The sequence below is a fragment of the Schistocerca cancellata genome, chromosome 7, assembly GCF_023864275.1.
Source record: "Schistocerca cancellata isolate TAMUIC-IGC-003103 chromosome 7, iqSchCanc2.1, whole genome shotgun sequence".
In the NCBI taxonomy this organism is placed as follows: Eukaryota; Metazoa; Arthropoda; class Insecta; order Orthoptera; family Acrididae; genus Schistocerca; species Schistocerca cancellata.
Genome location: NC_064632.1, coordinates 104,146,788 through 104,163,085, shown reverse-complemented (window position 1 = coordinate 104,163,085; position 16,298 = coordinate 104,146,788). Strand labels below are relative to the sequence as shown.

General features: G+C 43.3%; 1 protein-coding gene and 1 pseudogene across 1 annotated transcript in view; both read left to right on the top strand.

Annotated features, from left to right (window-relative positions):
• Positions 1–16,298, top strand: part of LOC126092655 (phospholipase A1) — a 358,751-nt gene that overhangs the window by 57,401 nt on the left and 285,052 nt on the right. The gene's annotated exons all lie outside the window — the stretch shown is intronic.
• LOC126092957 (5S ribosomal RNA) lies at positions 7,426–7,543 on the top strand (annotated as a pseudogene).

The window sequence follows — 16,298 nt, the reverse complement described above, 5'->3', positions numbered from 1 at the left end:
CAGAGGTAGTGGTCCAGATTGCTGTACACACCAGTACCTCAAATACCCAGTAGCACGTCCTCTTGCATTGATGCATGCCTGTATTCATCGTGGCATACTATCCACAAGTTCATCAAGGCACTGTTGGTCCAGATTGCCCCACTCCTCAACGGCGATTCGACGTAGATCCCTCAGAGTGGTTGGTAGGTCACGTCGTCCATAAACAGCCGTTTTCAATGTATCCCAGGCATGTTCGATAGGGTTCATGTCTGGAGAACAGGCTAGACACTCTAGTCTAGCGATGTCGTTATCCTGAAGGAAGTCATTCACGAGTTGTGCACGATGGGAGCGAGAATTGTCGTCCATGAAGACGAACTCCTCGCCAGTATACTGCCGATATGGTTGCACTATCGGTCGGAGGATAGCATTCACGTAACGTACAGCCGTTACGGCGCCTTCCATGACTACCAGCGGCGTACGTTGGCCCCACATAATGGCACCCCCAAACAGTAGAGAACCTCTACCTTGCTGCACTCCCTGGACAGCGTGTCTAAGGCGTTTAGCCTGACCAGGTTGCCTCCAAACAAGTCTCCGACGATTGTATGGTTGAAGGCATATGGGACACTCATCGGTGAAGAGAACATGATGCTAATCCTGAGCGATCCATTCGGCATGTTGTTGTGACCATCTGTACTGCGCTGCATGGTGTCGTGGTTGCAAAGATGGACTGCCATGGACGTCGGGAGTGAAGTTGCGCATCATGCAGCCTATTGCGCACAGTTTGTCGTAACACGACGTCCTTTGGCTGCACGAAAAGCATTATTCAACATGGTGGCGTTGCTGTCAGGGTTCCTCCGAGCCATAATCCGTAAGTAGCGGTCATCCACTGCAGTAGTAACCCTTGGGCCGCGCGGAGCGAGACATGTCATCGACAGTTCGTACCTCTCTATATCTCCTCCATTTTCGAAAAACATAGCTTTCGTTCACTCCGAGACTCCTGGACACTTCCGTTGTTGAGAGCCCTTCCTGGCACAAAGTAACAATGCGGACGCGGTCGAACCTTGGTATTGACCGTCTAGGCATGGTTGAACTGCAGACAACACGAGCCGTTTACCTCCATCCTGGTGGAATGACTCCAGGCTGATCGGCTGTCGGGCCCCCTCCGTCTAATAGACGCTGCTCATGCATGATTGTTTACATCTTTGGGCGGGTTTAGTGACGACACTGAACAGTCAAAGCGATTGTCTCTGTGATAGAATATCCACAGTCAACGTCTACTTTCAGTCAAAGGGAGTGTGTCTGTGATACAATATCTACAGTCAACGTCTAAATCTTCAGGAGTTCTGGGAACCGGGTTGATGCAAAACTTCTTTTGATGTGTGTTTGAAAACATCAGAAACATAATACATAACCGTGCCTAATACGGTACAGGGAAACGGGTGGCAGTCGTATCGAAATGAATAAATATAGGTCCTATCGGAAATCATATACCATCCTTCCTGCAGAACAGTGGCGAGCTCAGGTAAAGATGATGGAGGTGGATAGCAGTCACGCAGCCTTCTCTCCAAAGTAGACCACAGAGACCCAATAATATTGAGATCTGGTGTCTGTAGCGGCCAGAGGACAAGCGACAATTCGTCCCAGAGCTCACAAAGTCAGTACTAGACCTGTGAGCTGTGTGAACAGGAACCCCTCTCGTCTTGGAATACAGCATAACCTTTGTGAAACAAACATTGTACCATGGGATGGCCCCGAACAGCCAGAATGCTCACATAATCTTTCGCAGTAATTCGACCATCAAGAGTAACCACGGGGACCCATGTAATACCACGATATGACAGCCCGATCATCACAGACACCGCGACATTTTTCACACTTGAGAAGTAAATTCGACCAAAAGTTGGGAACCGTGCGGAAAAAGACTCATCCGACCAAATGACATTCTTCCACTGCTCCGCAGTCCAGGCTTTGTGGTCTACACAACACGTTTTTCTGTTAAGGGCATTTGCATCACTGACGAATGGTTTTGGAATTCCAGCACGCTTTGCAATTTCCTGCCTTTTACTGTGTCTTATGCAGCTGTCGTCTAATTTTTCGTCACAATCCTCTTCATTGACCGTCCTCATCGTCACTCAACATATACTTTTGCCCGCGTTATGACTTAGCGCATATTGTTTTTCCATCTTTCCCTAATTGCCGTATAAATTTTCGATACGGTACCTCTTGAAACACCAAACACTTTGGCTACCTTGATTACGGCAGCACCTACCATACGAGAACCACAAATTTGCCCGCGTTCGAATTCACTTAGCTCCTGCATAATGCACTCTCACCCACAAAGAACACTTTTCTGACCACGACTACAAGTTGCAACGTATTGAGGACATTTTACAGGTGAGTGGTCAAATGAAACCGCGCAGTCATCTTCACGAATGCGTTTCTCGCGGTGTTTCCATATTGCTGACCGAAAATGGTTCAAATGGCTCTAACCATTATGGGACTTAACAGCTGAGGTCATCAGTCCCCTAAACTTAGAACTACTTAAACTTAACGACATCACACACATCCAAGCCCGAGCAAGGATTCGAACCTGCGACCGCAGCAGCAGCGCGGTTCCCGACAGAAGCGCCTAGAACCGCTCAGCCACTGCGGCCGGCTTGTTGTTCGATCCTTGTATCTTCCTACGTTCACAATAGCCATGCACTGAACCCCGAAAAACCGCGGAATGTAAAGACGTCTCGCTAATAGAACGCAGTACGACCTGTCGCCGCAAAACGGCTTTAATTCTTCGCAGTAGTTACTCCTCTACACATCAGACGTGTTTAAGAGCCGTACTTAACAGGAACCCACAATTAACGTATACTCCTTGGTGTAAGGTTGCTACATCCGCATATACTGGTAAGCCAGAACATAATGACCAACTGCTTAATAGCTTGTTTGTCCGTCTTTGGAACGAAACACGCCACTGATTCTGCGTATCAGGTATCCAGTAGTTTGTTGGTAGGTTTGTGGTCGTATGTGGTACTAGATGTCTACGCAAAGGTCGTATAATTCGCATAAATAACGGGCTGCTGATTTGCGTTCGCAGTGATGGCGTCCGCCAAGACATCAACTTGAGTTCACCATAACCCTCTTCAAACCACTGTAGCACGGTTCTGGCTCCGAGAGACGACAGTCATACTGCTGAAAGATGACAGCCGTCGGGGAAGGATGAAGGGATGCGGGTGGTTCGCAGCTGTCAGCGTGTCTTCGATTACTACTACAGGTCCCATGCAAGCGCGGAAGAATGTTGACAGGTGGCTACACTGAGCCACAGCGCCAAAGATCGCGCCAGAGAGTATTATTCCGCCGCCTCCACTGGCAGTGATTATTGAAAAGTAGCGGCAGGCAGTTCTCGCCGTGAAGTTGTGGTGGACACTGCTTGTCGTGAAGTCAGAGTGAGATGTGGTAGTGGAGAGTGTTGTTCCATGTTTTATGCAGTGGTTTGATGGGAGAGATAGCAGATGTTGTTCTAATGGAGATATTGTAATGGTCAGACTGCATTTCGTCAATATATATGGAGGTAATAAACTCTTTTTTCTTTTATTCTTTCAGTGTCCTGAATAGTGTGTCATGACAGGTTCAGTCAACAAAGCATCTGGCGCGTGTTCTTGTATTAGAGTGTAATTCTGATTTTCTTGCGCAATCATAGTATTTCTAATTTTCTTTTATCACGTCAGTATAATTGGTATTTAAAAATTCTTGTCTTGTTGAAGAAGAACCGTGCCAGATGTGCGTTGAGTCATACTACCACATGCAGAACAGCTACACTTGTGCTATGTTGGCTTCGTAGATTTTATAGTTGCTGGGGACTTAATTAGTTAACTGTGTTAACGAAAATTTTCTTTCATTGTTTGTTGTTATTCTATGCAGTCAGATTGCGTACTAAAACTAGTCAGGGGCAGCCGTTTACGAGACTTGCGTAATCGGACATACAGCTACAAAAAAAATATTTTCATTAATATTTAATAAAGCCCCCATGCACGTTGTAAATTTAAATCTGAAAATTTCTGTACTATCACGCGATCTTTTTCCTCCTGTTCTCTATCCTGTTCCCTTTGTCTAATCTCTACTGCAATTAATCTATTATTGTGAGAATTCAAAATCGGTTGTACTTCTTCTCTGATTTCTTTCTTTAATTCATCTTTCATATTTTTGAAACATGTCCCTATTCGTGAATCTAACCGGGTTTCCATTGTTTCCATCTCTGTTTCTAGCCGTGTTGCCACCGTTTTCAATTCAGATCCTAACTGTGATCCCAATGAGTCTAACCGTGTTTCCATTGTTCCCATCTGTGTTTTAATTGTTCCCATTTGTGATCCCAAATTTAATATTGCACCCATCAACTGCTCCATATTAACTTGTTCGAAATTCTTTTCACCCCTAACATTTCCCGCAAAACCAGTTTCCTTCGTCATAGCTGTAAAGCTATCTGTGTTCCATACGATTCCACAATCTTCTATCGTTAATCTCGTATTCTGTGAATTTTCTGATTGAGAAAAATTTAGAAATGATTCCGGACTATCTTCCCGACTTATTACATTGTTTTCCACTTCATTATCCATCACACTGTTCTCCTGTGTTGGCGAGTTCGCCATGTTAACAATTTCGTCATTCTCACTATTCATCATTTTTGCCTTTTTCATTGATCGCGTAATCATTTACAAAATATACAAAACTCGTCACTATATGAAAATTGCACACAATGACACTTTATCTCCAACAATACCATTCACACGAAATGTTTCCTTCAAACACGATTGACGAACAATTGAAATAATTGCACTAAATCGTCAAACGCGTATACAAGACAACAAAATTAAATTATGAAATACCATAAGAAGAATGACAATTACCAAATCTACACATGCAATATAGACTACAATTACTAAACTACAAATTACTACAACAATACTACTGTCTACTATTTTTACAATCAGAAGAATTCCAAGGGACGATCCGAAGCAGCGGTCGCCACGTGCATGGGGGCTTTATTAAATATTAATGAAAATATTTTTTTTGTAGCTGTATGTCCGATTACGCAAGTCTCGTAAACGGCTGCCCCTGACTAGTTTTAGTACGCAATCTGACTGCATAGAATAACAACAAACAATGAAAGAAAATTTTCGTTAACACAGTTAATTAATTAAGTCCCCAGCAACTGTAAAATCTGCGAAGCCAACATAGCACAAGTGTAACTGTTCTGTATGTGGTAGTATGACTCAACGCACATCTGGCACGGTTCTTCTTCAACAAGACAAGAATTTTTAAATACCAATTATACTGACGTGATAAAAGAAAATTAGAAATACTATGATTGCGCAAGAAAATCAGAATTACACTCTAATACAAGAACACGCGCCAGATGCTTTGTTGACTGAACCTGTCATGACACACTATTCAGGACACTGAAAGAATAAAAGAAAAAAGAGTTTATTACCTCCATATATATTGACGAAATGCAGTCTGACCATTACAATATCTCCATTAGAACAACATCTGCTATCTCTCCCATCAAACCACTGCATAAAACATGGAACAACACTCTCCACTACCACATCTCACTCTGACTTCACGACAAGCAGTGTCCACCACAACTTCACGGCGAGAACTGCCTGCCGCTACTTTTCAATAATCACTGCCAGTGGAGGCGGCGGAACAATAGTCTCTGACGCGATCTTTGGCGCTGTGGCTCAGTGTAGCCACCTTTCAATGTCTCCCATAGCAAAATACTGTTCCCACCATCTTGCGTCCGCGGCGCGTTGCACGTTTCGAGCCGCCTTTCAACTCGATGAGGGCGTTTGTGGAGACAACCGTCGACCTAGAGTAGCAAAAATGCGATTCACCCTAAGAGCAGACACGTTTCCATTTATCGACGGTCGAATCCCGATGGTCATGTGACCAATGCAATCGTAACTGACGATGTCGTGAACACGGAGGGGTGGCCTGCCGCGGAGCTCCATGTTCGACAACATACGATGAACGGTGTGCTCCGGAACACTTGTGCGTGCACCAGCATTGTGCTGTTTCGGCAGAGATTCCACAGATCATCAACTATCCTGCTTTACAGAGCAGACAAACCTCCGCACCCCACATTCTGTGAAGAGTCGTGGGCGTCCAACCATTTAGCGCCTAGAGGTACTTTCACTGTCCTACCTCCTTCCGTAGATGCTCACGACAGTTGTAAGTAGGCTGTTTATGTTTTCTTTATGTAAGTAGGCTGTTTATGTTTTCTTATTGGCAACGTTACGTAGCGCTCTATATGAAAATCACTGGCTGTGCTGTGTGCAGTCGGTGGCTAGTTTGCATTGTTGTCTGCCATTGTAGTGTTGGGCAGCGGCAGCTGGATGTGAACAGCGCGTAGCGTTGCGCAGTTGGAGGTGAGCCGCCAGCAGTGGTGGATGTGGGGAGAGATATGGCGGAGTTTTGATATTCGTAAGAATGGATGTTATGAACTGCTATATATATTATGACTATTAAGGTAAATACAATGTTTGTTCTCTATTAAAATCTTTCATTTGCTAACTATGCCTACTAGTAGTTAGTGCCTTCCGTAGTTTGAATCTGTTATTTAGCTGGCAGTAGTGGCGCTCGCTGTATTGCAGTAGTTCGAGTAACGGAGATTTTTGGTGAGGTAAGTGATTTGTGAAAGGTATAGATTAATGTTAGTCAGGGCCATTCTTTTGTAGGGATTTTTGAAAGTCAGATTGCGTTGCGCTAAAAAAAAAATTGTGTGTCAGTTTAATCACAGTTGTGTATATTTGTTCTAAGGGGACGTTTCACAGTATCACGTGAATATTCGAACAGCTTCACCGTTTTCCAGATACTCGCTCACAGGCTCTGCTTAGTATTAATCAGTCCTTTATCAAAGTCCCTTATCTCAGTGGATTTCCCCATTTGCTGCCCATATCTTCGCTAGGGTGATGCTTCGTTTACACACCTTAGTCACTGCGTCACGTGCCCGCAACGCCACTAGGTGACATCCAACGTTGTGGTAAATAGTGTAATACATCACCTTGTGAATGAACCGATGTGCTTACAATAGGGAGAGTCATAGTTTGTCAGCAGCTCCCTAAGCCGCTCTCGTGAATTACAACTACTGACGTAGCAGGGATCCCATTTCAGTCATCTTACATGCCCTACCTGATTCTTCAATCCTTTAGAATGTTTTCAATGTGCACTATATTGTTGCTTGTCTAGTAGATAGTGGACTTCCACGACTCTATTATCAGTATTGGAAAAATACTGAGAAGAACAAAGAGTGTAGCTGACGAATGAAGCGTCAGTCTCCAGCTCCTCACTATAACTGACTTCCCGCAGCGCCTTATCAATCGTTATCCCTCTCTCAATCTGTATGCCGCATAACGGACGCACTCTCGAATTACCACCCGTTTTTCATTATTCTTGGGCAACGGCCTTGCCGCAGCGGATACACCGGTTCCCGTCAGATCACCGAAGTTAAGCGCTGCCGGGCGTGGCCGGCACTTGGATGGGTGACCATCCGGGCCACCATGTGCTGTTGCCATTTTTCGGGTTGCACTCAGCCTCGTGATGCCAATTGAGGAGCTACCCGACCGAATAGCAGCGGCTCCGATCAAAGAAAACCATCGTAACGACCGGGAGAGCGGTGTGCTGACCACACGCCCCTCCTATCCGCATCCTCAACTGAGGATGACACGGCATTCGGATGGTCCCGATGGGCCACTTGTGGCCTGAAGACGGAGTGCCCTTTCATTATTCTTGCCGTAACTCGTTTAGTAACCTAGATTCCTTTCATTGCTGTCCCGCACTTTCACAAATCCTCTTCACTAAATGCTAGGCCATAAAGTTAAACTGTGAGGTGAGCTGTGCCATGAAAGAGAGGAGCTGGACTCTAATACAGCAGGGCACATTCACTTCCAGACCGCACAGAGCCGGGGACTGCAGAACAGCTGACGTTCGACTTTCGCCACCCACGCATCGCTGGTAAGAGGGACTGCACTCTCTGCGCGTCTTGTGTTAAGAGTGAAGTTTTTCACGGCCTGTTTGTGAACTTTCTGTGAGGTGTCCCGCAGGCTGTCTGTAGGCAAAACGTTGAACCTGAACCAATTTCAAAATGATATAATGAATGGTTGCCTTTTTTAAATGCGCAAAAATTGTAATAATGGCTAGAACAATAAGGAAGTACCAGATGGTAGTGGTGAACCTCTTGAGCACGTCAAATCATATTAGTATTTAGGTTAACGCTTTTTATGTAGCAGCTTACATGGGAAGACCGCATAAAATCAGTAATAGAGAAGCCAGTTGGAATACTTACATTTGTAGGAATGGTATTGAAAAAATGTAATGAAACTGTAAAGAAAATCGCACAAAAGAAGCTAGTGCGACCAGTTCTGGAGTACTGTTCCAGTGTTTGGAGTCCTTACCAAGTAAGCATGGCAACAGACATCGAACAGATTCAAAGAGGCGCTGCTAGCGTTATAACGCGTCGGTATAGCCCATACGAATGTGTCATTGAAATGCTCTGGGAACGTAAATGAGAATCCTTAGAGGAAAGACTACGTAGTCCTCGCGAAACCCTGTTAGGCAAATATGGAGGACCTGTATTTGAAAAAGGAAGGAAGAACGAAGATTATACAGGGTGATTCAAAAAGAATATCACAACTTTCAAAATGTGTATTTAATGAAAGAAACATAATATAACCTTCTGTTATACATCATTACAAAGAGTATTTGAAAAGGTTTTTTTTCACTCAAAAACAAGTTCAGAGATGTTCAATATGGCCCCTCCAGACACTCGAGCAATATCAACCCGATACTCCAACTCGTTCCACACTCTCTATAGCATATCAGGCGTAACAGTTTGGATAGCTGCTGTTATTTCTCGTTTCAAATCATCAATGGTGGCTGGGAGAGGTGGCCGAAACAACATATCCTTAACATACCCCCATAAGAAAAAATCGTAGGGGGTAAGATCAGGGCTTCTTGGAGGCCAGTGATGAAGTGCTCTGTCACGGGCTGCCTGGCGGCCGATCCATCGCCTCAGGTAGTTGACGTTCAGGTAGTTACGGACAGATAAGTGCCAATGTGGTGGCGCTCCATCCTGCTGAAATATGAATTGTTGTGCTTCTAGCTCTCTGCTAGCTCTGCGAGTCGATTTTCCTGGGCTGCGAACAAATGCTTGCTGGATGCGTGCTACATTTTCATCACTCGTTCTCGGCCGTCCAGAACTTTTCCCTTTGCACAAACACCCAGTCTCTGAAAACTGTTTATACCAACGTTTAATACACCACCGATCAGGAGGTTTAACACCATACTTCGTTCGAAATGCACGCTGAACAACTGTCGTCGATTCACTTCTGCCGTACTCAATAACACAAAAAGCTTTCTGTTGAGCGGTCGCCATCTTAGCATCAACTGACGCTGACGCCTAGTCAACAGCGCCTCAAGCGAACAAATGTACAACTAAATGAAACTTTATAGCTCCCTTAATTCGCCGACAGATAGTGCTTAGCTCTGCCTTTTGTCGTTGCAGAGTTTTAAATTCCTAAAGTTGTGGTATTCTTTTTGAATCACCCTGTAGTTTAACGTCCCGTCGACATCGAGGTCGTCAGATGCGGAGAGCAAGCTCCGGTTGTTTCAAGGATGGGGAAAGAAATCGGCTGTACCCTTTCAAAAGAACCATCCTGGCATTTGCCTGGGGTGATTTAGGGGAATCTCGGAAAATCTAGGTCTGGACGGCTGGACGCGGATTTGAGCCGTCGTCCTCCCAAATACGAGTCCAGTGTGGTAACCACTGCGACCTTTATGCCTTGCGGCCATTATGCTGCTAGGTCGAATATCTAGGGTAGAAATCATAAGAGATGTTATGACACGTGTAGAAGTGTATAGACAACCATTTTTCTTTTACTCAGAACGCGAATAGAACAGGACAGAAAATCGTTAATATTATTAGAAGGTACCCTCCGCCATGCACTGTTCATTAGCTTGTGGACTATATATTTCTTTTTTTTTGTCATCAGTCTTCTGACTTGATTTGATGCGGCGCGCCACGAATCCCTCTCCTGTGCTAACCTCTTCATTTCAGAGTAGCACTTGCAACCTACTCCTCAATTATTTGCTGGATGTATTCCAATCTCTGTTTTCCTCTACAGTTTTTGCCCTCTGCAGCTCCCTCTAGTACTATGGAAGTCATTCCCTCATGTCTTAACAGATGTCCTATTATCCTGTCCCTGCTCCTTACCAGTGTTTTCCACATATTCCTTTCCTCTTCGATTCTGCGTGGGACCTCCTCACTCCTTACCTTATCAGTCCATCTTATCGTCTGTAGCACCCTCAAATGCTTCGATTCTGTTCCGGTTTTCCCACCGTCCATGTTTCTCTACCATACAATGCTGTACTCCAGACGTATATTCCCAGAAATTTCTTCCTCAAATTAAGGCCCATATTTGATATTAGTAGACTTCTCTTGGCCAGGAATGCCTTTTTTTGCCATTGCTAGTCTGCTTTTTGATGTCCTTCTTGCTCCGTCCGTCATTGGTTTTTTTACTGCCTAGGTAGCAGAATTCCTTAACTTTATCGACTTCTTGGCCATCAATCCTGATGTTAAGTTAATCGCTGTTCTCATTTCTACTATTACTCATTACCTTCGTCTTTCTTCGATTTACTCTCAGTCCGTACTGTGTACTCATTAGACTGTTCATTCCGTTCAGCAGATCATGTAATTCTTCTTCACTTTCACTCAGGATAGCAATGTCATCAGCGAATCGTATCACTGATATCCTTTCATCTTGAATTTTAATTCCACTCCTGAACCTTTCTTTTATTTCCATCATTGCTTCCTCGATGCACGGATTGAACAGTAGGGGCGAAAGCCTACATCCTTGTCTTACACCCTTCTTAATACTAGCACTTCGTTCTTGGTCGTGCACTCTTATTGTTCCCTCTTGGTTGTTGTACATATTGTATATGACCTGTCTCTCCCTATAGATTACCCCTACTTTTTTCAGAATTTCGAACATCTTGCACCATTTTAAAAGTATATTGTCGAACGCTTTTTCCAGGTCGACAAATCCTATGAACGTGTTTTCATTTTGTTTTAGTTTTGCTTCCATTATTAACCGCAAAGTCAGAATTGCCTCTTCCGTGCCTTTACTTTCCTAAAGCCAAACTGATCGTCATCTAGTGCATCCTCAATGTTCTTTTCCGTTCTTCTGTATATTATTCTTGTAAGCAACTTGGATGCTAGAGCTGTTATACTGATTGTGCGATAATTCTCGCACTTGTCAGCTCTTGCCGTCTTCAGAATTGTGTGGATGATGCTTTTCCGAAAGTCAGATGGTATGTCGCCAGACTCCTATATTCTACACACCAACGTGAATAGTCGTTTTGTTGCCATTTCCCCCAATGAATTTAGAAATTCTGATAGAATGCTACCTATCCCTTCTGCCATATTTCACCCTAAGTCCTCCAAATCTCTTTTAAATTCTGATTTTAATACTGGATCTCCTGCCTCTTGCGGGCTTTCCTTTTAACTACGCACCCTCGGACTCCGAGTTGCAGTATTAAAAGTTTTGGCTGGTTTCGTTGCCTAGGGGCTGGGATACGTAGTTGCCGCATTACAAGCCAAATTCTGCTGAGCCTACAGTATACAATATTAATATACACACGGATCGAATGGTCAAAGGTTCCTATCACTCGGTAATTGCGAACGTAACGTAGAAATTTATAAATGAAAGATTGCAATTAAATAAAATCTGCAGGTACTATCTTAACGACTTTAAATGATGCGTACGTTAGTAGAATACTTTAGATAATGTGGTATATTTCTGCAAAACACTTATTGGTATCGATGGTCCAGCAATAAAATAAAATATAAGTTGAATAACAGGGAAACAATAGATTCTTACTGCACTTAATTAGTTATGAACAACAACGTAGCTGGCGAGATATTCACTTCTAAACGCACACCAAGTTTTCACTGTAGAAGCCACGAAAATCTCACAAGTGCACTAGTCAGCACTACGAAATATTTCTATCTGCCGCGACCACGCCCAACAAATTAAATAAACATATGTCATAGTAATAGAACAAAAGGTAGGCCAGTAGCCTTTGTGCTTTCTAAAACACAGTAAATATTTAACCAATTTCTTCATGAATAATATATATAGGATATAAACAAAGATATATATGAATAAATATATTTATAAGCTTGCTGTTACCGTTCTTTCGTGTAACTGTGGAGTACCTATGGCCTGACGCGATCGATAGTAATCGGCCACTTTGCCCTCCAATAACTCATGTGCTATTCAAGTTACATGCCTGTAATTTATGCCAATTTGGGTTTACACTAATAGCCGGCCGGGGTGGCCGAGCGGTTCTTGGCACTACAGACTGGAACCGCGCGACCGCTACGGTCGCAGGTTCGAATCCTGCCTCGGACATGGGTGTGTGTGATGTCCTTCGGTTAGTTAGGTTTAAGTAGTTCTATGTTCTAGGGGACTGATGACCTCAGAAGTTAAGTCCCAAAATGCTCAGAACCATTTGAACCCTTTTCTTTTTTGTACACTAATAGCTTTCTAAAGACACGGCGATCGACAAAATCGGCTGAAGCGTTTATATTTACATGTTACTTGTATAATTCACAGTCAGATACTAAACTTTAAACTAATAAAGATTTTGAAAATCTAATTACACCATCAGAATCGTCGTGCAAATAATGGTAATGTACATACATGTTTCTTTTGGAGATATCATGATTCATCCGGCTACTGTTAATTTCTGTACGAACCGTGAAATGTCTGCCATGATGGTTTCACAAAGTCCGCCATCTTTGGCAGTCTCCTGGCGTGTCTCCTTCATTGACACAGCGTCACAGCGACGCGGTTGGACCATGCGCTGGGGCTACCCCTCTCGTCCGGCTAACGTTCGCCACCACATGTTTGCTGCAAGGCCACGGCTGGCCGAGCGGCCCGTACGGCCAAGTCAACTTAGAATATTTTCAGGGCGCCACACTCTTCTAAATCGACTCGTGTTTCTGCTTCCATCACATCAGACAAATCTTCCCCCTCATTGAGGCTTTCAATGTATTCTTTCCACCTATCCACTCTCTCCTCTGCATTTAACCGTGGAATTACAGTTGCATTCTTAGTATTACCACCCTTGCTTTTGATGTCACCGAAGGTTGTTTTGATATTTTCCTGTATGCTGAGTCTGTCCTTCCGACAATCATTTCTTTTTCGATGTCTTCACATTTTTTCTGCAGTCATTCCGTCTTATCTTCCCTGCACTTCCTATTTATTTCATTCCTCAGCGATTTGTACTTCTGTATTCCTGAATTTTCCGGAACATTTTTGTACTTCCTCTTTTCATCAATCAACTGAAGTATTACTTCTGTTACCCATGGTTTCTTCGCAGTCACCTTATTTGTACCTATGTTTTCCTTCCAAACTTCTGTGAAGGCCCTTTTTAGAGAGGTCGATTCCTTTTCAACTGTACTGCCTACTGAGCTATTCTTTATTGCTGTACTTTATTGCTGTATCTATAGCCTTAGAGAACTTCAAACGTATCTCCTCATTCCTTATTACGTCCGTATCCCATTTCTTTGCGTATTGATTCTTCCTGACTAATGTCTTAAAAGTCAGCCTACTCTTCATCGCTACTATATTGTGACCTGAGTCTATACCTGCTCCTGGGTACGCCTTACAATCCAGTATCTGATTTCGGAATCTCTGTTTGACCATGACGTAACCTAACTGAAATCTTCCCATAGCTCCTGGCCTTTTTCAAGTCTACCTTCTCCTCTTGTGATTCTTGAACAGGGTATTCGCTGTTACTAGCTGAAACTTGTTACAGAACTCAGTCTTTCTCCACCCTCATTCCTTGTCCCAAGCCCATATTCTCCTGTAACCTTTCTTCTACTCCTTCCCCTACAACTGCATTCCAGTCCCCCATGACTATTAGATTTTCATCTCCATTTACATACTGTATTACCCTTTCAAGATCCTCATACACTTTCTCTATCTCTTCATCTTCAGCTTGCGGCCTCGGCATGTGTACCTAAACTTCGTTGTCGGTGTTGGTTTGCTGTAGATTCTGCTATGAACGACCCTGTCGCTGAACTGTTCACAGAAACACACTCTCTGCCCTACCTTCCTATTCATAACGAATCCTACTCTTGTTATACCATTTTCTGATGCTGTTGATATTACCCTGTACTCATCTGACCAGAAATCCTTGTCTTCTTTGCACTTCACTTCACTGACCCCTACTATATCTAGATTGAGCCTTTGCATTTCCATTTTCAGATTTTCTAGTTTCCCTACCACGTTCAAGCTTCTGACATTCCACGCCCTGACTCGTAGAACGTTATCCTTCCGTTGGTTATTCAATCTTTTTCTCGTGGTCACCTTTCCCTTGGCAGTCCCCTTCCGGAGATCCGAATGGGGGACTATTCCGGAATCTTTTGCCAATGGAGAGATCATCATGACACTTCAATTACAGGGCACATGTCCTGTGGATACACGCTACGTGTCTTTAATGCAGTGGTTTCCATTGCCTTCAGCATCATCATTGATCATTGCTGATTCTTCCGCCTTTAGGGGCAGTTTCCCACCCCTAGGACAAGAGAGTGCCCTGAACATCTGTCCGTTTTAGGCGCTTCAGTCCGGAGCCGCGCTGCTGCTACGGTCTTAGATTCGAATCCAGCCTCGGGCATGGATGCGTGTGATGTCCTTAGGTTAGTTAGGTTTAAGTAGTTCTAAGTTCTAGGGGACTGATGACCTCAGATGTTAAGTCATATAGTGCTCAGAGCCATATGAACATCTGTCCGCTCCTCCAACCTCTTTGACAGTGGCGTTGGCAGAGTGAGGGTGACTTCTTATGCCGGAAGTCTTCGGCCGCCAATGCTGATTATTTATCAAAATTTAAACCGGCGGGATTCGAACCCAGGACCGAAGACGTTTTGATTATGAATCAAAGAAGCTACAGGCGAGCGTCCCTAGACCACAGGTCACTAATGTAGATTATATATATATCTTGTGTTAGCATGTCAGCATTTCTCCTCACATAAGGAATTCTGCTGATTCTTCTAACATCTAAAAGTTATAACTGTTCATTTCTCTGTTTTTCCATCAACTACCCATTGATATGATTTAATGCACTCCAAATTTTAAAAAAATACAATCAAGTATGGATTTGTTCTCCTGAGCGTAAATTTTTAACACGAAATCCCAGCAACTTCATATGTGAACACTATCTAGAAATTGCTATTATAAATCAGAAAAAATTAAATTTAAAAAATTTGACTTCCATAATAAAAGTACAAGTTTAAACTGTAATTACATAAATAGTTCAGGGATTCTCAGTTTGTAATAATAAAATTATACCGTTACTGCACCCTGGATGTGGACCAACTAACTTCAACAGACACTTCTGTCGGACTGAAGTAATTTTTCAAACTAAATTCAGTTTGTACACTATTAGCATCCTTTTGATTGTTTCTGCCTCATTCAGGAATGCAAGATTTCAAAATGCCCCCGTCCTTAAATGACGACGTTGGGAGGTGGAACATCATGGGTTAATGGACTAAGTCGACAAGAGCCACACTAGATCGTGAGTAGAGTCGTATTGTAGCCACCCCTGCTCCAAAGGCACCAGCGCAAATGGCCAGTTTACGGCATTAGTTGCGTCTGTGTTACAGTACCACGTGTCAAAATGATGCGGTGGTATCTTAACAGTGCACACTTTATCACCCTGTTTAATGTTGTTTCTTGGGTCTCAGCAATCCCGTTTCTAATGGACGTGAGTTTGCATAGCATATGTGTTAATTTTATAAAATGTTATCATGGGTGGGACAAGTAGGTCTTTGTTAAGCATAGGCTTCCACGGCCGTTGGCACAGTCTATAAAATTCTTTTGGATGTGTAACTGCATTTGACAGTGTCTAAATTCTCCAATGTTTCGGCCTCTACTGCAAATGGTCTTCCTCCAGTCTGCGGTCACATACCCATGAGAATTTTAGTGACTGTGGAAGTAGGTCTTCGTTTAGTAGAAATTTAGGCAACATGTTCCCATACCTAAAAAACATCTCCATCAGTTTCATATATTCTACAGAAAGCTCTCACAAGATCGATTCTGACACACCAAATGACACACTTACTATAAGTAATAAAGAAAAATATATCATGGGACATTTCACATACTTAACAATCCTTCATCGAAATACGTAATCAATAAAAAACAAAAGACAGCATTTTGAATTTAGCTCCAATCTTTGAACTGCACAGTATGAGCACTGTTATA